Source organism: Coenobita brevimanus, chromosome 95 (assembly GCF_032717465.1).
Source record: "Coenobita brevimanus isolate Jiangsu-jjx chromosome 95, ASM3271746v2, whole genome shotgun sequence".
Taxonomy (NCBI): domain Eukaryota; kingdom Metazoa; phylum Arthropoda; class Malacostraca; order Decapoda; family Coenobitidae; genus Coenobita; species Coenobita brevimanus.
Genome location: NC_137048.1, coordinates 3188537 through 3210952, shown reverse-complemented (window position 1 = coordinate 3210952; position 22416 = coordinate 3188537).

Genomic DNA, 22416 nt, shown 5'->3' with positions numbered 1-22416 from the left:
AACTTTTCTGGTATACCATAAAATCTCATAATTTTCAACATAGCTCCACGTGAAACACTATCAAACGCCTTTTCAAAATCCACAAAACACATGCTGAGTGGCATTTTCATCTCATTAGCTTGTTGCATTATATGCCTTACAATAAAAATCTGATCATTACAACCTCGACCCTTTCTAAATCCCGCTTCTTCTTCTATTAAAATTTTATCAATTACTGGCTCTATTCTGTTCAACAAGATTTTGGAAAATACTTTTGCAACTACAGGTATCAAAGTTATCCCCCTCCAAATGCCACACACACTTAGGTCTCTCTTTTTTGGTATTTTTATAATCACCCCATTTTTCCACTCCTCTGGAATTCCATCATTATCCCAAGCCACATTAAAAAGTTTCAAAAGCTCATTCATCAACTCATCATTTTCCACCTTAAGCATTTCAGGAAATATTCCATCCTTTCCTGGGGCCTTAAAATCTTTTAATTCCTTTATAGATTTTGCTACCTCTTCCAAGGTTATATCCCCTGTTTCTATCTGCAAATCTCTCGCGGCTGGCAAAATGTCCTCTTCAGCTGGGATTGGTCTATTTAGAACAGATTCAAAATGCTCTTTCCACCTTCCTTTTATATCCAAATCTTCAGTCATCAAGTTACCATTTCTATCTCGTACATGTATTTCCTTCCTTCTCTTTTCAGTCCCAGTTAACTCCTTTATGGCCTGATACGCTGCTCTTGTGCTCTGACCGTCATTTTTACTTAATTTCTGTCTCTGTTGCCTTTTCATCATATAGTCTCCTCTTATCACTTCTAACGAGTCTTATTACTTCAGGATGTAAACTCCAGTACTTTGCTCTAAGTACTTCAACTATCTGGCCATCAACATGTTGTTCCTCACTTCTTAATTTCGTCTCTTTCCTTTTCTGAATTGCATTCCCTGTTTCATCTGACATCCATATTTTCCTTCTCGCTTTTCCCTCTTAATGGGAATGGTAGTGCTTTAGTGGACATCTGTGCTGGTAAGGGATTGGCAATAGCCAACACCTACTTTCGTCATAAGATGATCCACCGGTATACATGGAGAGTAATGAGGAGGATGGATGGTGAACTTGTTGAACGAAAGGCAATGATAGACTACGTGTGTATGGATGAGCGAATGAGAAGACAAGTGTTGGATGCAAGAGTGTGGAGAGGGTGGGGGAATGGAGTCTGGGACCATCACATAGTGATGGCCAAGGTAAAGCTGCAAAGAAAGTGGTTGAGGAGACGAAGGGGAAGACAGGAGGAAGTAGCTCCTGTGAGAAGAGTGGAGAAATTGCAAGATAGTGAGAAAATTACAGAGTATAAGAGTATAGTGGAAGAAAGATTGGGAAGGTATGAGATAGAGCAGATGGAAGGGGTGGAAGACGTATGTAAGATATTTACAGAAGAGATAGACGCAGCGTGTGAGGCGGTTTGTGGAGTGAGGAGGAGATGCAAGGGTGTGCAAGGGACAGCATGGTGAAATGATGAGGTGAAACGAGCTGTGGAACAAAAGAAGAAGGCATATAGTGAATGGTTAGCGAGTAGAGGTAGGGGAGAAGGTGAGAGAGAGAAGAGAGAGGTAAATGTGAGCAGGAGAAGGGAGGTTAAGAGACTGGTGAAGGAGAGTAAGAAGAAAGTGGATGAAGAGTTTGGGAGGAATCTGAATGTGAAATGGAGGGTGAGTAAGAAATTGTTTTGGAAGGAGGTAAAGCAAGTAATGCAGTTTGAAAGGGGAAATAGTAGGGGAGTGAAAGACAGGAATAATAGATTGTTGGTGGAGAAGAGAGAGAAACTGAGGAGATGGAAGGAGCACTTTGAGGATTTGTTGAATGTAGAGAATGAGAGCAGTGTGAGTATAAGTGGTTGGGGAATGGCTGGGAGAAGAAGAGATGAGAGGAGGGAGGAAGAGATCAGTAGGGCGGAAGTAGTGGAAGCGATGAAGATTAAGTTGGGAAAGGCCCCAGGAATTGATGGAGTGTGTGGTGAAATGTTTACGTATGGGGGTGAAATTGTTGTGATGTGGATATGGAAGTTGTGTAGATTGGCTTGGGAAGAGGGAAGGGTTCCAGAGGACTGAAAATCAAGTATAATTGTTCCTTTATACAAAGGAAAAGGGGAGAGAGAAGTATGTGGTAACCATAGGGGTATTTGCCTTCTTAGCGTGACTGGTAAAATATATGGTAGAATACTCATTGATAGGGTTAGGCATATGACAGAGGAGCTAGTTGGAGAAGAACAAGGGGGATTTAGGAAGAGAAAAGGGTGTGTAGATCAGATATTTGTTCTAAGATGTTTAGTGGAGAAGTATCTAGAGAAGGGAAGGAAAGTGTATGCTGCCTTCATGGACTTAGAGAAAGCTTATGATAGAATAGATAGGCAAGGTATGTGGAAGATATTAAGAATATATGGAGTGGATGGGAAATTGTTGAGTGTTGTGAAGAGTATGTACGAAGGAGCTAGGGCTACGGTGCGAGTGGATGGTGAGCTGAGTGAGTTCTTTGATCTCAATGTGGGACTGAAACAGGGTTGTGTAATGTCTCCATGGCTGTTTAATATATACATGGATGGGGTTGTAAAGGAGATGCAAAGTAGGGCAGTGGATGTGGGGCTGGCCCTAGTGAATGAGGGTGAGATTTGGAAGCTTCCGGTGTTGCTGTTTGCTGATGATACAATATTGTTGAGTGAAGATGAATGGGAGTTGCAAGGTTTGGTGAATGAATTTGGGACAGTGTGTCGGAGGAGGAATCTGAAAGTTACTGTAAACAAAAGTAAAGTTATGGTGTTTGAGAGGAATGAAGTCACAGTGTGCAGTGAGGTTGGATGGTGAGGATATGGAGAATGTGAGTGCATTCAAGTACTTGGGTAATGTGATGAGTAAGGATGGAACTTTGGGGGATGAAGTGCGTGAAAGGGTACAGCAGGGAAGGAAGGTTGTTGGTGCACTGAAAGCAGTGATGAGAAATAGGGAGGTGAGTATGGAAGTTAAGAAGTCAATGCATGATAGTATTGTGATCCCTACCCTGACGTATGGAAGCGAGGCGTGGACCTTGCAAGAGGGGAACAAGTCAAGAGTGAGAGCAGCGGAAATGTGTTACTTGAGAGGACCATGTGGAGTGACGTGGAGGGACAGGTTGACGAATGAAGAAGTGGAGGAACGTTGTGGGGTGGATGTGGATGTGGTTGAGAAGATTAGGAGAAATACACTGAGGTGGTTTGGACATGTGGAGAGAATGGAGAATGAAAGACTGACTAAGAGGGTGTATGTAGGTGAGGTGGAGGGAGGGAGAGGGAGGGGTAGAACGAGGATGAGGTGGAGGGATGGAGTTGAGAGGTATATGAGTGAGGGGGGGTGAGTTGGGGGGAGGGTAGTCAAATGGTGGGTGACAGAGCGACTTGGAGGCGTTTTGTCTGCGGCCACCCGATGCGGGATTAGGGTGTTGGGCTATAGATAGATTAATAGTAACCTTAGCACCCTCATGCATTTTTTTTATCATACATATTCGAGCAAAATCTTTATAATATTACAAAACACCAAACCTTAGCACTCTTATGCACATTTTTTTTTTATCATACATGTTCGAGCAAAATCTTTATAATATTACAAAATAACAAACATCTCTCTCTCTCTCTCTCTCTCTCTCCACTTATAAATTGTTTTTCATCCTACATACATTTCCAGAGTTCTGTTTTCTTTATACTTATGGTTTTTCTACGTAGTCCGGGGAGGGTGGATTCCATGAAGTCTTATATTTTGTAATCAGAAGCAACTCTTCCTTACTGTAAAAAAATAAAAAAAAAAAACGATGGCAATACCATCAATGCTCACTTTAATAGCCCACTTCTCTCACTTCTCATTATCCTTCCATCTCTCCTGCTTTCATCAGTCCTCTCTCTCCGATTCCAGCTCTCTCCGTTTATCATTCCTGTCGCTTCCCTGTACCCTTCTTTTCCCTACCATTTTAGATACTGGTCCCTTCCTTTAATCTTGCAGTTCCTTTCATCTGTTCTTCTCTGATGACTTAAGCCATCTTCTCCTTTCTCCTCGGCTCCCCTTCCTTCCCTGTTCCCTTGTGTGTTTGGGATCGAATGTTAGCAGAACAAAATATCAGTGGGTGAATATAATGCAGACACGTTCATCCACATACAGCTGTAAATGTACTGTATATACACTTACTTACGTGTACCTCACTACGTACGGACAAAACTGGCTATTATATAAAATATGGTAAAAAAACAAACAAACAAAGCTTCAGTAACATACGACACTCACCTTAAAATCCTGTATATTACAGTATGCAAACAGCCAAATAAAGTAACACAGAGATAAAGCAAATACTATAAACCACCGTTCATCAGCACACACACACACACACACACACACACACACACACACACACACACACACACACACACACGTCATCATTCTACCCCAGCTTCTATTTAATGCTTGTCCAGCCCGACCATCATCGCTCACGGCCATAAATCATGTATATCAATAATCATCTGTTATAGCCACATACATGAATCACGGAAGGGGTGACCACAACGCAATTGCAATACACAGTTACCGTAAAAATGCAGAAAGTGACATGTAGAAGCATCCTCGGATACCATTCACAACCATTTTATAACAGACAACATGATTTTGCTAGAAGTTGCTCACACATCATAATTATTACTCTGTCCTCCCTGCACATACCTTCCCTTACCACCGCTCTCAGACACCCATCATATTATTTTAACACTCATTATGGACAACGCGAACACCTGCATTTAGAAGTCCAACACCATACTGAAATGAAGTCAGTGAAAATACGCACAGGAAAAATACAGATTGTTAAAAAGGCAACGCATTTGGATTATTTTCACTTCACTGTATATCGGGTACGTAATACGTCTCACAGAATTACAATGATGTGAAGTGAAATATACGGCAATACACTGAATATAAAATTCAGTTAAAGAAACAATAGTTTCAAGCAATTAAATAAAAAAAAAGTTTGTTTCGTACATCTACTTCCATATATTGTACTTACTTGTGTTTGTAACTCGCAAGCTCATAAGAGAGAGAGAGAGAGAGAGAGAGAGAGAGAGAGAGAGAGAGAGAGAGAGAGAGAGAGAGCACATACCTCCGCCAACGTCACTGTAACCAAAACTTTAAAAATCTGGCTGTAGTTTCATGCTATGCCATAACAAAAAAGCATGACTCTCAGTTTCACATAAGAGAAAAATCATCAGTGGTGGTTTTAGAATTAACTACAATATATCGCTGAGGATGGGAAAACATTTATTTACATAATTATGATATATGCCTGAATTTTTCCATGATGTTCCGGGTATTAGTTTTATGAACATTCTTTAAAAATCCGCAAAATTGTCCTATCTCGCAATGTTAACAAAACAAAAAATAAATAAATAAATAAATAAACTGGATTCGCATCTGGATCAGGATCCGCTTCAAAATCTAATAAAACTTTCCTTGGCCAATGGGCTAATCCTCCAGAAACTTTCATTGACACTCCACATGTAACTTTTGAGATATTTTGTGGACAGACAAATAGACAGACACGGGTCATCACATAGCCTCCAATCACCTTCACTGGCGGGGAAAATGACAGAACAAATAAGATGATGGGTACAATCACGATCGAGAATAAAATTTCAAGTCTTGTCCATGCCGAGGCCAGGAAACCGAGAACAGCTTGATGCTTGGATACACTCCAAACACCATCCCCTCCTCTTCCTCATTCCATCCGTTCCCAATTACCAGCACCTCTCGTGATCCAGAGGTAGCTCATTTCTTTACTTCTCGGTTTGAAGCAGGCGCGCACACACACACACACACACACACACACACACACACACACACACACACACACACACACACACACACACACACACACACACACACACACACACACACACACACACACACACACACACACACACACAGAGAGAGGTGTATGATAAAATAAGGGAAAAAGGTAAATCATTACGAGTTTGACTCAATCCTGTAAAAATACAAATAGGTGAGTACAGGAAGATGAGTACACACACACACACACACACACACACACACACACACACACACACACACACACACACACACACACACACACACACACACACACACACACACACACACATACACACAAAGGCACGCGCGCGCCACTCAAAATATAACACCCGCTCCATCTCCGAGGGCGTAGGAGTAATTAACTCAATTTTGTAAGTAAAAGTACCTGTGCTACGGGTGAGGCGCATTTTAACCTAAGCTATATTAAACTGTCAGCCAGTTGCAAGAATAAAATAACAGTTTACTTGAATAAATTATTTTAACAGACTCTCTCTCTGTTAGTCTGAACATCTCCATATTTCACGTCTTCCTCTCCGGGAGAGCCGTATTTTCACTTCAGCCAAATAAAATAATCCAACAGTAATAATAATGCTACACTAATTAATATGAACTAATACTTACATTTTAGGTGTACTGATAATTCGGAAATTGTCTGCTTCACTTATGTTCTAGGTGGTGGCGACAATCATCCACTCACTTGATGTAGTGCTGCCTACTTCTTCCTTAGCCTTCATCATTCTTTTTCTGTGCCTGCCCTCCTCTCTTCCTATTTCTCCCATGTTTCCTGTCACTTCTTTTTGCCTTTCTTTCCCTTACAGGTGGCTTTACATCGAGTGACAAGCCATATGGTTTCATGTAAGCCAAGAAACCATTTACAGCGCTGGGTGGTAACCATACAACCAAACCATACGTGCTCCCTACGTGTCAACAAGTGAGTTGGTGGAGGGTTAGTGCCCCTCCCCGTAAAACAAATAACTCAAAGCCAAATGACCACCCCTTACGGGATTATGGCGTCTGGCAATAGATAGATAAATAGACTTATGTTCTGTTAATTCTATTTGTTTGTCATTCACGTCTTCCTCTACGGAAAGAATTTCTCACTTAAGCTGAATAATCATTTGCCTTAAACAGGAGTGAAATAGTAATCAGTGTGAACTGATGACTGAGAGACTGTTATCCTCTCATTTTGTTCTCCCGTTCATTTCCTTTCACGTCATCCTCTACAAGGATCGGTTATCACTTACTATGAATAATGTCATCTGGTAGAACCAAGAATAACTCAAGTCAACGTGAATCGATAATCCAGAGTCTGTCTCTGTCTGTTTGTCTTACGTAGGATATGTTTTCTTTCCGAAGATGGGTGACGTGGTTTGCTTATAGGAAGAATAATATGGCAGTCATCTTAAATTCGTAATAGAAAAATCCTGCTCGTTTATGCTGTGAAGAAGTCTGATGTCAATGTAGAAGGCTTCATGCTTGGAGTCAGTTGATACTCAGGTCGAATCTGAATAACTAACCTGTTCATCCTCCTCCTCCTCATTTAATCAGCACAAGGGGGATACGTAGGTTGGTAGGAAGGTATGGTGGTAGAAAGTTTGGTAAGTGGACAGGAGAATTAGATAGGTAGGTAGGTAGGTAGTTATATATGTAGGTAGGTAGGTAGGTAGAAAGGTTGGGAAGTAATTAAGTAGGTTGGAAGGTATACTATGTGCGTTTAGAAAAGTGAGCGGATAGGTAGCATGGAGCGCTGGTATAAGAATTGGTTAGGAGGTAGTTGGGGAGTTAGGTAAGAATGTAGGTGGGACGGAAGATACTGTAGATAGGCAGGCTGACAGGTACATTTGTTGATAGGTACATGGGTAGAGACGGGTAGGTAGGTAGGTACTGTAGGTAGGTTGGTTGATTGGCTGATTACAGTGAATGCAATAGTATTAAGCAGATCACGTATACTAAAAGAAATTAACACCTTCAGTACAATAATGTTGTTATAATTTTTTTTACGAAGCTATCTTAACATAACATTCTGCAGCTCATGAGTGACTTTTCGATATTTATGCGTTCAATATAGTAACATTTAACCCCTTCCCTCCCTCTGGTTGTTGTTGGTTTAAACGTGATTGTCTGGTGATGCAAGAACGAACCTAATAAAAACATCATCCTGCTTATGGAGTTCATGTTTGAAGATCATTTCCAGAAACAAGGAACTGGAAGCAAACTCATATCCGGCCAGAAACTACTCGGTCGTAAAGCAAACCCGAGGCTGCAACTTCCAGCAGCGCCAGCAGTTACCCCGGCAAGCAGCCAAGGCAACGATTTATTCCGCTGCAAATGTAGCGGTATAAATGAGACTTTGGTAATTTCAAGTTTATTATGAAACAAAAGTGTTCAGGGGCCGAATGCTAATCGCCAGCCAGCATATGTTGTTAGATAAGGTACAGTGCAACCTACCAACAAATCAAATCTGAAGAAAATTCGCAAAACTCAACGGAATTCAGTCACCGCGTTTCGATAAAAAGCCAGTCAATAGTGAGGATATACTCTTCAGGACAAGGCTTCTGCACATCCACATACTTGCTGTTTCCTGAGGGTTTGGTGAAAATTCGTCCAAAACTTTTCGAGATATGTTGGCAACCACACACACACACACACACACACACACACACACACACACACACACACACACACACACACATACACACACACACACACACACACAAACTATTTCGTCTCGGCTTGTTAACAACGGACGAAAGTAAAGTACTGTTGTCAAGCGGTTGTGTCCAACTGCAGTAGTAACTGATCTAATCAGCTATATAGTTACAAAGACTAACTAAAAAAAGTGACAGAGGAAAACTAACATTTAAAGACACATATAAGCACAAAGAGACAGCGAAGCTCAGATCACATACCAGGAACATACTAAAAATCCGATTATTGTTTTAAGTCCTCTAATTAATCCACTTGATAATCATATTATGTGCACATGTTTTAGTTGTGCTATTAAACTAACGGATCTTGTCTTCGTACAGATATCAGCATGAGTACAGTCAATAATATGCTGACTAAATTGGTCATTTTCAAAAAGGCATCCAAACTTTATACTTGATTATATATATATATATATATATATATATATATATATATATATATATATATATATATATATATATATATATATATATATATATATATATATTCCATCCATCCATCATCCAATCCTATGTTGCCCCATGAGGAGCGTAGAAGCCCGGGTCTAGGCAAGTTGGTCCTGACATTTAAGATGCGAGTGACCAGCCTCACTCATCCCTGAGTGGCATTGCGTGAACAATAAACCCCAAACACCCCTTGAATATAAACCTTCACCGGCTCAATCCAATCGGAGCGCCGTAATTACCCACTAATCCACCAGGCGCCAAAATTTGATTATATGGGTACCACCCAGCATAGTAAATGGTTTCCTGGTGTACAGGAAACCATTTGGCTTGTCACTCAGTGTCGAGTCACCCACAGGCAGAAGGAAGAGGAAAGAATGAAGGACAGAAAGACAGCCAATCCCCAGCAACTTATATTTGCATTATTTTCATTCTCTATGTTTAACAGTACCTTAAAATATTCTCTCCATATGCTCACTTTTTTCCCATCAACACTATCAATCTAACATTCCCTACAAACTTCTTTAATACCGTGTCTATCTCTTTTTACCTCCTTCCAGAACATTTTCTTACATTCCCTCCAGTTCGCAAATTCCAAACTTCTCATCCACTCTCTTCTTACTCCCCTTACTAATCTTTTAACCTCTCTCTTCCTCTCTACATAGAACTCTCTCTTCCACCTCTCAACTTCCTCCATGTCTCTGGTTCCAGTTCCCTCAATATATACTTTCTTCTTTTGAACCACAGCTTGTCTCACCTCTTCATTCCACAATGCTGTTCCTTGCATCCTCTTTCGTCTTCTCTTCAACCCACACGCAACCCCATACGCTGCAAAGATTTCTGTTGTGAATATCTTCCACACACCTTCCACCTCTCCCAGCTGCTCCAAATCAAATTTACCCAATCGCTCCTCCACTTCTCTCTTATATGCTGCCCTTTTTTCCACCCTCTTGCAAACTTTCTACCCTCCTTGTACGGACTACTTTTTCTTCTCCTTCCTTCTCTCTGTTCATCCATTGCATTTGTATAGTGAGAAAGTCCACTACCTACCCTCTATATGCTCTTGCATCCATTATATACCTTCTCATTCACTCACGCACACACACATAATCAATCATTGCCTTATGTTCATTCAGTCCACTACCCACCTGTTTCATCATTCGCCAGCATAACTGCGGATCATTTTGTGCTTAAAGAGGGTATTGGCTATCAGGAATCCCCTCCTCAAATAAATGCCCACTAGAGCAGTCATTCTCATCCACTACTGCAGGCACACCCCACTCACCAACTACTCCATCAGACTTCACCTTTCCTTCTTTTCCATTCCGATTTCAATCAAAAACACTCTCTCACTCCTCTCAAGCTTTTCCATGCACGCTTCCACATTTGCCCAGAACTCTTCTTTCAATCTGCTTGCACGATCTTGCACTGATGCATATACACACACAGTCACCCGGGTTTGCATTCCTTCTTTGAATCTTACCCACACAATCCTTGAACCAACTGATCCATACTTTCTTAAATTCTCGTTCTATCTCTTGGACACAACATACATAAACCCTCTTTGGCCCACTCATTCTTACCTACTCCCGCGCATATACCCCATCCATACTCCCAATCTCTCACACTCTCACCTCGCCGTTTATTCTAAGATAATCCACATATGTCCAACTTTCCACCCTCAAGCACCTGGACAATCTCTCTCTCTATCACCTCACCATTTGCACCCCTTACATTCCATAATGCAATCCGTATCATGTCCTCTGTCCAGTCCTTGGTCGTCACATGTTGGTATGTCCTGGTCCGAGGCATTTTGTCTGTATTTTTAGTTAGCTGTTTTCCGGGGAGGGACACAAACCCTTCGCCACCCCACTTGTTGACACGTATTGAACACGTGTTGGTTGGTTATAAGGTTACCACCCAGCATATTTAATGATTTCCTGGTTTACAGGAAATCACTTGGCCAGTTACACAGTGTTGAGTTACTCTGAAATGGAGTGTCAATACATTTATCGAGTGGACGATGGGAGCCCCACGATCAGAATTTTTTTTTTTTATATTGACAAAGTCGTACCTCAAGATGATAGAATTTCATTATAATTATTTACAGCATGCCTTGAAAGTATTTTCAGAAAGCTAGAATTGAAAACGAAGGAAAACACATAATTGGAGAAAATTTATACCATTTCAGATGTGCAGATGGCATTGCCCTAATCGAAGAAAGGGCAGAGACATTGCAATATATATTAAATGACCTATACAAAGAAAGTCTCAAGTTAGAGCTAAAGATGAACTTAGGAAAACTATTGTTTAAATCAAATACACAAAAGAGCGTCATGACTCTAATATATGAAGTAACTCTTGAAGAAGTTTAGTGGGAAAAATTACTGGTAAATATTAACATTAACGAAAGACTATAAAGACAAAATAAAGAGAGGCATTATGGTTGGATGGAAAGTTCCGGTAAAGAAAGAGACCGCGGAAAACAGCCGTATAAACTTAGCTATGACTTAAGGTTGTGAGACCTGGAACTGAAAATAAAAATCGATGGAAAACAGACTAATTCATTCTCACAGAGCAATGTGAAGGTCAGTGCTAGTTAGTAAAATCTTTGAGAGACATGTCATCTTGGGCGAGAGAGCAGACATAAAGTCAAAATTATAAACGAACAGAAAGGGAGGTGGACAAGTCATGCAGCAAGGATAAAAGATAGCCGATGGGGCAAGAGGCTGACTGACTCGACTCCAGGAGACTGTAAGCATAGCCGGAAATGGCCAGACAGGAGGCAGAGAGATGAGATAGAGAAATTTGCGGGCAACACCTGGCAGAGATTGGCTCGTTCACGAATTTCCAGGAGAAGGTTGTGGGAGGCCTTTGTTCAGCGGTGAACTTGCAATGGCTGATATGATGATGATGATGATGATGATAATGATGATGATGATGATGATGATGATGATATGTCGTCTTAGAAACGTTTATACTTTTATGTTTTAAGAACACAAATATATATAGTGGTTCTCCCCCTCCCAGCATGCCTTCTCCAAGACTTCCATTTCTGTTCATAACATTATTTCTAATTTAATCGAGACAGATTTGCTATCATGAAAACTTTGCAAATATATTGAGCGTGAAAAAATGTGAAATGTAGAGTATTTTCTTCATATACTTTTCGTATCAGTCATAATTTAGATTTTCATAACTAAGTTAATCGAAATTCATGAAACAAACTGCCGCGGTAGCCGAGTGAAAATACACTTACAGTTTACTATCCTCTATTTTTTTTTCCCATTTCACCTGTTTCATCCATATGTTACTTATACCTACCTAGGACATACGCATGGTCAGGTGGTATACATGCCATATCAACGACTGTAAATAGCATGAAAATATTAGTGTACCAAATGGGAACATATCTAAAACACATCTTGTGTGCATGCAATATCTCAGATTTAGGCACATAAGCACTCACTTACGTGCCTAAACACACACACACACACACACACACACACACACACACACATTAAATCGTGGTGGATAATAAAGTGCTGACCCAAACTAGCACAGGACTTGACCACTTCCACTTTGACATGAATTTTTCTCACTACAGCTGCCCTTACCACACATATCCCTTCCTAATTCGTACTTTTCCAGCATGGGCAATGGCACTACACAGATACCCCTTCCTGGTAGTTACTTAGCCGGCATGATGAAGGGTACAACACACACTCCTTGGTTCATTCTTGGCCAGTTTAGGGAAGAGTAAATTATGTCAAGAAATCTCCTTCCAAGTAGGAAATCCGTTCCTACAGGGGCCCTTGTAACATATGGGTGGGGTGAAACTATTTGACTTGAAGACACCGAGTCATTCTCGATAGTTTTGTTATTTATATTTATGGGTATCAGGAATAAAGTAAATAATTAAGAGAGTGCTAAGCAGTTTAGCTTTCTAAAGTGGAGTGCGACTGGCTCACTTGCTCTTGTATTTTGCCTTAAATAATGATGTATATAGGGTATAGATAATAACTTTAAGAATTACCAGTAACAAACCTTTATGGAAATGTCTACACTAAAAGGGAAGAGAAGCAACAAGCCAGAAGATTATGAACCCCTTCACTACCATGATAATATTTTATTATTTTAGTTTTCTTCATATGATTTTATTCAGTTTAAAGGATTTTGAAGTGTATTTGTTTATAAAGAACCTTAATAATGCCTAACTCCTAACGATGTCTCGCATACCAAATTAAGCCGTCTGAGGCTGATCAGGATATAGAGATGAACACTAGGGTTTTTTGACTCACTTTCTGCTAAATGCAATATTCTGTGGATTCCGATAGTGAGCACTGGAGCTGCCCCGATTATATGCGGGTTAACATTGACAGTGTGTTTAGTATTAGGCTTTCACGACTCGCTCTCAGTTGAATAAAATCGTTTGATATTAGGTCAAGTAGAATGCTAAATTGGTTCCGACAGTACCAGGAGAGTAAAAGCCTCAAAAATGATGGAAGAAGATACCAGTGGGGTGTGCTTGACAAATACCATATTGGCAATCAGAGACAATACTATATGAGGAAAGATGCCTCACATTATATTTTCTTGAAAATGGATTCATTAGCATTAGGAATACAAGGTTTTTCAGAGATATCGTAATAAACATTTCTCTCCTTCGTACTGTACTTGTCTGTCCTCTCATGTCCCATTCTTCTCTTCCATAATTCTCTTCTCTTTCAAGAGGGTCTTCTTCTCTCACGTCCGTATTTATTCATCTTATCTTTTTGTGCTTGTTTCTTCATTCCCTTTTAAATCTTCTTATCTTTTATATTCTCCCATTTTTTATTGTCATTTTGTTTTCTCTTCTTCCTAGTACCTAATTTCCGATCGTTCCTTCATCAGCATTCTATCTTCTTCTTGCCCTCTCCTTCTCCTACGGTTCTTATCTCTCTTTTCACCCTCTCCTTCCCCTGATCTTATCCTTTCTCCCTTCGCAGTGTAAAACTATTAGTCTTACATAACTTCCGATTTCCTGCTACTATCAGCCATCTTCTATGGTTTACGTCCTCTTCTTCCTCTCGCCTCTCTGTCAAGGGATATTAATCCTTACTCATTCCTTTTATTGTCTTCCCCTCACCATAATGGGTCTTTTAAAGGGTTCTCAGTTCCATTGCTTTCTGCTTAACTAAATTTTTCCAGTTTCCCTATAATCTTATCATTTCTCTTTCTCGTCCTCCCCTCCCCCCCGCCCACTGAAACGCTTGATCACCCATTAAGAAGTTTTGACGGAAGGTAAATATCCTTTTCTGGGTTACAATTTACTTCCCTTGTGCATTCCATTTTTTTTTTCTCTCTCTCATTTTTGCCGTCTCCCACTTTCCATTTCTCAGTTTATATACTTTCATGATATCGACATATGTACAATGTTCGATCTACAGTTTTCGTATCTTGTCCTTTTGTTTGCTTATTAATCTTCTTTACTTCTTATATTTCATACTTGTTTTCTCATTGAACCGTTACATACACTCTTTATGTTTCTGTCGCAGTTCAGTTATTTTTCGCTATCAAATAAACACGATTTTTTTTAATATACTTCTTCCTCCTACCCCCCAGCAGTCCCCTCTCCACCCTCATCGCCACTATATTTGCCTCAGTCCTCACTTCCCCGTCCTGTCACCCCACTATTTGCCCCTCATCATGGTCTCCTCTCCCCCTCCCCGTATGCCTCTCAAATTGACCCCCTCCCTTCACCCACCCTCTCGACATTCAGCCTCCCATTATCATCGTTTTCTCATCCTCCCCATCAGCAGTATCACCACGCGACCTTCCCCTGCCTAATCTCCTGTCCTGCCTTCAGTTCTTCTGCCGGAGTACGCCATCTTTACTATAAATTATTCTTCGTGCTGCCAGATTACTCTTAAACCGCTGTATAGTCTCACTGAACAAACAAGCCATCACTACAAGAGGTCTACTGAAGAATAATTATATATATTTTTTTTATGTGGGGAAGAAGGAACCAAAGGCAATGAGCCCGCAAAACTGTTCCTTCCAAGAGAAAAACAAAATACAAGAGAGAGCCAAATTCACGATTCATTCATTTCGAGATGCCTTGACACACTGCGTTTGAAAGACTGGAGATCATAGGAAGCAGGAAATACAGACAGAGGGAGACAGTTCCAGAGTTGACCTGTTGCATAAATGAAGGACTGGGAGTAACGGTTAACTCTTGCATTAGAGAGTTGGACAGAAAAGGGGTGAGAGTTTGCTGCTAGACGGGTGCTACGCGCCCGTCATAGAAGTGGAGGAATGCAAGCAGACAGTTCAGAGGAACAGTGACCATTGAAATAGCGATAGAAAAAAGATAAAGATGCAACATTGCGGCGCAGAGACAGAGGTTGAAGGGAGTCAGTAAGAGGGGGAGAGTTTATGAGACGAAAAGCCTTTGACTCCACCCTATTGAGAAGAGCTGTATGTGGGGAGCCTCCCCACACAAGAGAGCTGTACTCCACACAGGGGCGGATAAAACCCGTGTATAGAGTCAACAATTGTGCAGGGGCAAAGAAGGAACGGAGTCGGCTTAGCACACCCAATCTTTTGGAAGCAGATTTTACAAGAGATGTAATATGATCTTTCCATGACAAGTCCCGAGCAAATGAAACCCCAAGCATGTTCAACTATGATGCAGGATTAAGTTGAGTATTATTAAACCTAAGTGGGTATACCTGTGGAAGATTTTGTCGGGTTGATAGGTGCAAAAACTGAGTCTTTGATGCATTAAAAACAACCAGATTATTTTTACCCCACTCAGAGATACGAGCCAAGTCAGACATTAGGTGTGCCATAGCCTCATCCCTTGCCTGTTGAAGTAACTGCTGAGATGGACGTTGTGGGAATCGAATGGAAAGGTGAAGGGCGGAGTCATCAGCGTATGAGTGGATAGGGTTAGATGTACAGCTTAGAAGGTCATTGATGAATAAAAGGAAGAGAGTTGGTGATAGGACAGAGCCCTGAGGAACACCACTGTTAATAGATCTAGGAGAAGAACAATAGCCGTCTACAACAGCCGCTATAGAACGACCAGAAGGGAAGCTAGAGATGAAGGCACAGATAGAAGGATAGAAACCGTAGGAAGGCAGTTTGGAAATTAAAGATTTATGTCAGACTCGATCGAAAGACTTTGAGATGTCAAGTGCAATGGCAAAGCTTTCGTCAAAGTCCCGAAAGGAGGATGACCAGGAGTCTGAAAGGTAGGTGAGAAGATCGCCTGTGGAGCGTCCCTGACGGAACCCATACTGACGATCAGAAAGAAGGTTGGGATAGGAAAGATGCTTTAAAATTTCTCTATTAAGAATAGACTCAAAAACTTTTGAGATACAGGATGTTAAAGCAACTGGACGATAGTTAGAGGGTTGGGCATGGTTACCCTTCTTTGGGACCGGCTGAATGAGAGCAAACTTCCAGCAAGAAGGAAAGGTACAAGTTGACAGACAAAGGCGATAGTGTTTGCCTAGGCAGGGTGTAAGCACAGAAGCACAGTTCTTGAGAACAACAGGAGGGACTCCATCAGACCCATATGCCTTATTAGTACTGAGGCCAGGAATGGCAGAAAATACAGCAGCTGAAGAAATTTTTATCTTAGCCATGAGGAAGTCAGAGGGGGGAAGTGATGGAGGAACAGCACCGGAATCGTCTAAGGTGGAATTGGAGGAGAAAGTCTGAGCGAAGAGATCTGCTTTATCAGTAGAAGAAATAGCTACAGAACCATCAGAGTAGAAAAGAGGAGGGAAGGATGATGAGGTAAAGTTGTTAGAAAGGTTTTTTGGCAAGGTGCCAGAAGGAGCGGGAAGCGTTCGAGTTAGAGAGTTGAGAGCATTTTGTACGGATGAAATTATTTTTAGCAGAGCGAAGAACAGACTTAGCACGATTCCGGGAAGAAATGTATAAAAGATGTGATTCAGGGGTGGGTTGGCTCCGGTACCTTTTGTAGGCCCTCTCCTTTGTTGCGGACAGCATTAGAACAAGCGTGATTAAACCAAGGCTTTCGTGCATTAGTCAAAGGATATGAGAAAGGAATGTATGCTTCCATGCCCGAGAGAATAACCTCCGTAATATGCAAGGCACACCCAGATGGCTCCCGGCCATGGAAGCAATAATCATTCCAGGGAAAATCAGAGTAGTACTGCCTGAGGGCCTCCCAATCCGTAGCTCCAAAGTGCCAGAGACAACGTTTTTTGGAGGGTCCGCAGGCCGCACCAGAGTGATAGGACAGGTTAAGGTGATAAGGTTGTGATTGGAGGAGCCCAACGGAGAGAAAAGATTAACAGCGTAAGCAGAAGGATTATTTGTAAGGAAGAGATAAAGTATGTTGGAGCTCTCTCCAAGGCGGTCAGGGATACGGGTAGGGTGCTGTACAAGCTGCTCTAGGTCATTAAGGATAGAAAGGGTGTAGGCTTGTTCACCAGGTGGATCAATGAAATGAGAGGAGAGCCACAGGTGGTGGTGAACATTGAAATCTCCTAGAATGGAGATTTCAGAGAAAGGAGAAATGGATAGAATGTGTTCCATCATAGAAGTAAGATAGTCAAAGAATTTTTGATAGTCAGTAGAATTAGGAGATAAGTAAATAGCACAGATATATTTAGTCAGAGAATGACAGGAAAGCCGAAGCCATAGTGTAGAGAATACAGAAGAATCGAGTTCAGGAACAAGAGAGCAAGATAAGTCGTTGCGTATATATACACAACAGCCACCTTTGGCTTTGAAATGAGTATAGAGAAAGTACGAGGATACTGAAAAGGGTTTGCTGTCAGTTGCCTCAGACAGCTGAGTCTCAGTTAGGAAAAGAAGGTGAGGTTTAGAGAAGGAGAGGTGGTGCTGAACAGAGCGAAAGTTAGAGGAAAGGCCACGAATGTTGCAGAAATGAAGAAGAGAGTCAGACAGTGGTTCCAGGCACCTTGAGTCGTCACCGGGAGAGGGTCTGAAGGTGGGGGCATTTATGGTCCCCCCCCCCCCGGGGACTCCGAGGCTATGCTATTTGATGCCATTTTTTTTGAAAAATTTGAAAAGGAAGTGTGGTGTGTACTGTGCATGTAGTTTGGTGTTGATAGTTGGAGAAACTTGTATTGGAGAGCATGCTGGTCTACTCTCTGTGTTACTGAGACACTGAAAAAGTTCAGCAAAGGGGGATGGTCGGGACCTAGTCCCGAGGGCTGATGAAACGGGAGCTCCTGCTCTCCCAGTCATCAGCTTTCCATCCACCTTGGGAGTACTGCCCTGCTCGACTGGTGATAGCAATAAAATAAATCAAAATGACCTCCTCTGACTTCAGTGGGTACGTGGGATGGCACTGCTCGAGTTGGTGTGGGTGGGGGAGGGTAACAAAAAGGAGAATAGGCGCCAGAAGAATGAAAACAGGAAATAAAAACGTCGGAACACGAGAAGACTGAAAATGAAAACTGAGGAAAAGCTAAGAATGGGGGAAGTCGTGAATTTGATAAGATACGGAGAAGAAATTGGGAGGCAGCAAAAAGAAAAACGAAAAACAAAGAGAATATGATACCGAGGAGTGAACATGAAGGAATTCCGAGGACGAAATAAACGATAATATGCTTTGGTTCAGGAAAAAGAAAAAGTGTGCAGTGATACATAGAGAGGCAGTATGCAAAGGAACCACAGGAAAAGGGTGAAAGTAAATTAGCGCGCAGAAATACTGAATTTAATGTAAAAATGAAGGGTAGGGGAAAAGGATGAAGAAATAATAACAGGACTAAGGAGAAAGGCGTATTCAACGTGATAGAAGAGAAACAGAAAGCAGAATGGACTCATGGAAGAAGGAGGGAAAAGGACCCAAGAAAATGCGAATGTAAATTTCTTGCCAGGTCTGATAAAGAGCTAAGGGAAAGTAATTCTCTCTCTCTGTCTGTCTGTCTGTCTCTCTCTAAGTACATGTGTCACGTTTGGTTTATGTGGGGTGCTGTAACTGAGCACCTTTTTTCCCCTAGGGGGAGCACCTAGCTATCTTGGGAATGAGACCGCTGTAAAGAAATTACCTTCAGTGATATAGCATTTAAGAATTAAATACGTGAACACCATTGTCATCACATCATTCTTACTCAATCTATTCTTTGAATGAGTAATTCTTTGGTCATCTCCATAATGCAGAAAAAGGCAGGAATTCACTCAAAATGATAAAGCAAAGTGACAAAGTAATGGTTAAACTAAAAGAAGAAAAGATTAGCTTATTTTACATCAAATTGTTAAAAATGTATGTGTATGCTGATATAAAGTAGATATTGGAATACGACAACTGAATATTATATGGTTAAATGCATGAAATTTCGCCACAACTTTTGTTAAAATATATTTGGCAAACATTTCCTATTCAATACTTGTAAACTCAGGAGTGAAGCAACCCAGGAACCTGGGGGAATGCTATGTAAGGGAGCGTCCGCAGGTGTACTCAAATATATGTTGGCAACACAGCTGGCAACATGTTCGGGAACATGTTTGTAGCAGTATTTGGAGAGATGTATGCAAACATGTTTCAGTGCAGCTGCGAACACTGGCAGCAGAGGCGATGGGATAAGTGTGTCCATACGGGACAGCTGAGACTTCACCATGATGTTGCCGACATGATCTGGATGCTGCTGTTCCCAACATGTTTGCAGGGTGTTCGTTATTGTGTTGCTTACATGTTGCCAGCACTTGTTCGAGCACATGTGTGGACGCGCACTAATATTTAACTTTAATTAAATGTCACAATCAGTATCCGGCTTATTACCATCAAGTGCTATGCTCAGGCCAGAGTATATAAAGGTACTATTACAAAGGCTGCAACACCAGTTCAGTACCGAAGTGCAATACATCTAATAGCACTTTTATGTTTGATTTGTACATAATATGCATCTTTTCCATTCACTCTTTATTTTCACTACAATTGTTCTGTATCGTATAATATTTCTGTCGTTATGTTCATACCTGATGCACCCGGATTATTAAGTAGGTGGGGTGTAAGTGGTGGTGTGAGTTTTGATGGGCTGGTGTGTGGATTTGAGTTTGGATGGATGAGTGTGTGGGTGTGGTTAGGGATATGGGTGTGGGTGTATGGGTGTGTGGGTATGGATTTTGATGTGGATGGATGGATGGACATGTGGGCGTGGGTGGGGCTGTGGGTGTGGATATCGATGAATGATTGTGTGGGTGGGGGTGTGATTAGGGATGTGGGTATGAATGTGGGTGGATGGATGTGTGGTTGTGAGTGAGGGTGTGGGTTTGGGTGTTGGTGAATGGTACTGGGAGTGTGGGTAGGGGTGGGGTTGTTGATGGAAGGATGTGTGATTGTGTTTAGATGTGGGTGTGGATGTGAATGGATGGGTGTGTGGATGTGGGTTAGGGTGAGGATATCGATTGTGTGGGTGTGGTCAGCAATGTGGGTGGAGGGGTGTCTAGGAGTAGTCAGGGATGTGGGTGGAGGAGTGTGTGGGAGTGGATGGGGGTGTGGATGGATGGTTGTGTGTGGGAGTGGGTGGAGGTGTGGGTGTGGATGGATGGGTGCGTGAGGGTGGGTGTGTATAGATGGGTGTTTGGGTGAGGTCAGGGATGAGGGTGGATGGGTGTGTGGAAGTTAGGTGGGGTGTGGGTGTGGATGGATAGGTGAGTGGGTGTGGGTGTGGTCAAGGATGTGGGTGGATGGGTAAGTCAGAGTAGGTGTGGTGTGGATGTGGATGGATGGGTGTGCGGATTGGGTGAGGGTGAGGGTATCGATGGATGGGTGTGGATGTGGGTGTGTATGGATGAGTGTGTGGGAGTGAGTGTGGGTGTGTATGGATGGGTATGCGGGTGTAGTCAGGGATGTGGGAGGATGGGTGTGTGGGAGTGGATGAGGATGTGGGTGTGAATGTGGATGGATGGGTGTGTGGGAGTTGATAGGGGTGTGGGTGTGAATGTGGGTGGATGTGTGCGTGGATGTGGGTGGGGGAGTGGTTATGGATGGATGGATGTGTGGATGTGGGTTGGGGTGTGGAAGTGGGTGGGGTGTGAGTGTGGATGGATAGGGGTGTGATGTGGATGGGGGTGTGAGAGTGAGTGGGGTGTGGGTGTGGATGAGGATGTGGGTGTGGATGGAACTGTGTGTGTGTGTGTGTGTGTGTGTGTGTGTGTGTGTGTGTGTGTGTGTGTGTGTGTGTGGTTAGGGATGTGAATGGATAGCGATATGAGCTTGAGTTAGCATGAGGGTGTCGATATGGATGGAAGGATGAGTGGGTTAGGGTAGGTTTGGAACTGGAACCTTTTGCTTTAACACAGGCATAGTCTAAATTGCTCTAGTATTTCACTGCAGTCAACCCCTGATGACTGTATTCTGCTGATGTCATAAGAGCATGAGTGGTATAATTTATCAGAATAAAACCTCTCCAGATCCGAGGATTCATAACATCGTGATCCTGTTAACTCAAATTATTTTTATTATTATTTTTACTGCTCACTTAATGCCACACAGGGATGAGTGAGGCTGGTCACACTCATCTGAAATGTTGTTTTGTTGTTGAAAGATTCCCTGCACATAGAGTGCAGGCCGGGCCATACATTAGCCCGGTCAGTGGTGTTTGGGCTGATTAAAAAACAGTAAGTGGGGAGGACAGGACCTGGGGATTGCCCAGCACACACGTCCTGTCTCCTGACTGGCTTAGTGGTGTGTGCCATCTGAAATGTCAGGACCAATTTGCCTATCCCCGGGCTCCTGCGCTCCTTATAGGGCGACGTAGGATTGGATGATGGATGGATGGATGGATTATTATTATTATTTTTATTAATATTATATATTATAATTATTATTATTATTATTATTGTTATTATTATTATTATTATTATTATTATTATTATTGTTATTTTTATTATCATTATCATTAGTAATAGTAGTAGTAGCGGTTGTTGTTGTTGTTGTTGCAGTAGTAGTATAGCTCAGTGTGAGAACAGAAGCCTGAAATTATCATTTTCTGGAACGTAACGCATAATAAGGCACAGTCATCACTTCCCCGGCATTAATAAGCCTCTAAATATCCAATGGACCAGGTGGCGTTTGCCACAATCTACATGGCACTGATATTTTTGTACATGTAACAGTTTGGCATTATTTTCTAATAACTAACACTCATTCTTTACATCGTACATTTCTAAGCATTCTCTGAGTCTATGAAAAACTCGCAGCTGAGTAAAATCGTTTGGTGTTGGCCGGAATATAATACAACAACTGTCCCGACCCTGACCAGGCTACTGTGAAATTATTAATATTATCACACTATTGTGACCTAGTCTTACTTGAATGAAATCGACTGGCATTAACAAGAATAGATTACTCGAGTTGTTCCGACCAGGAGAGGGTTAATTTATTTCGATGTAATATA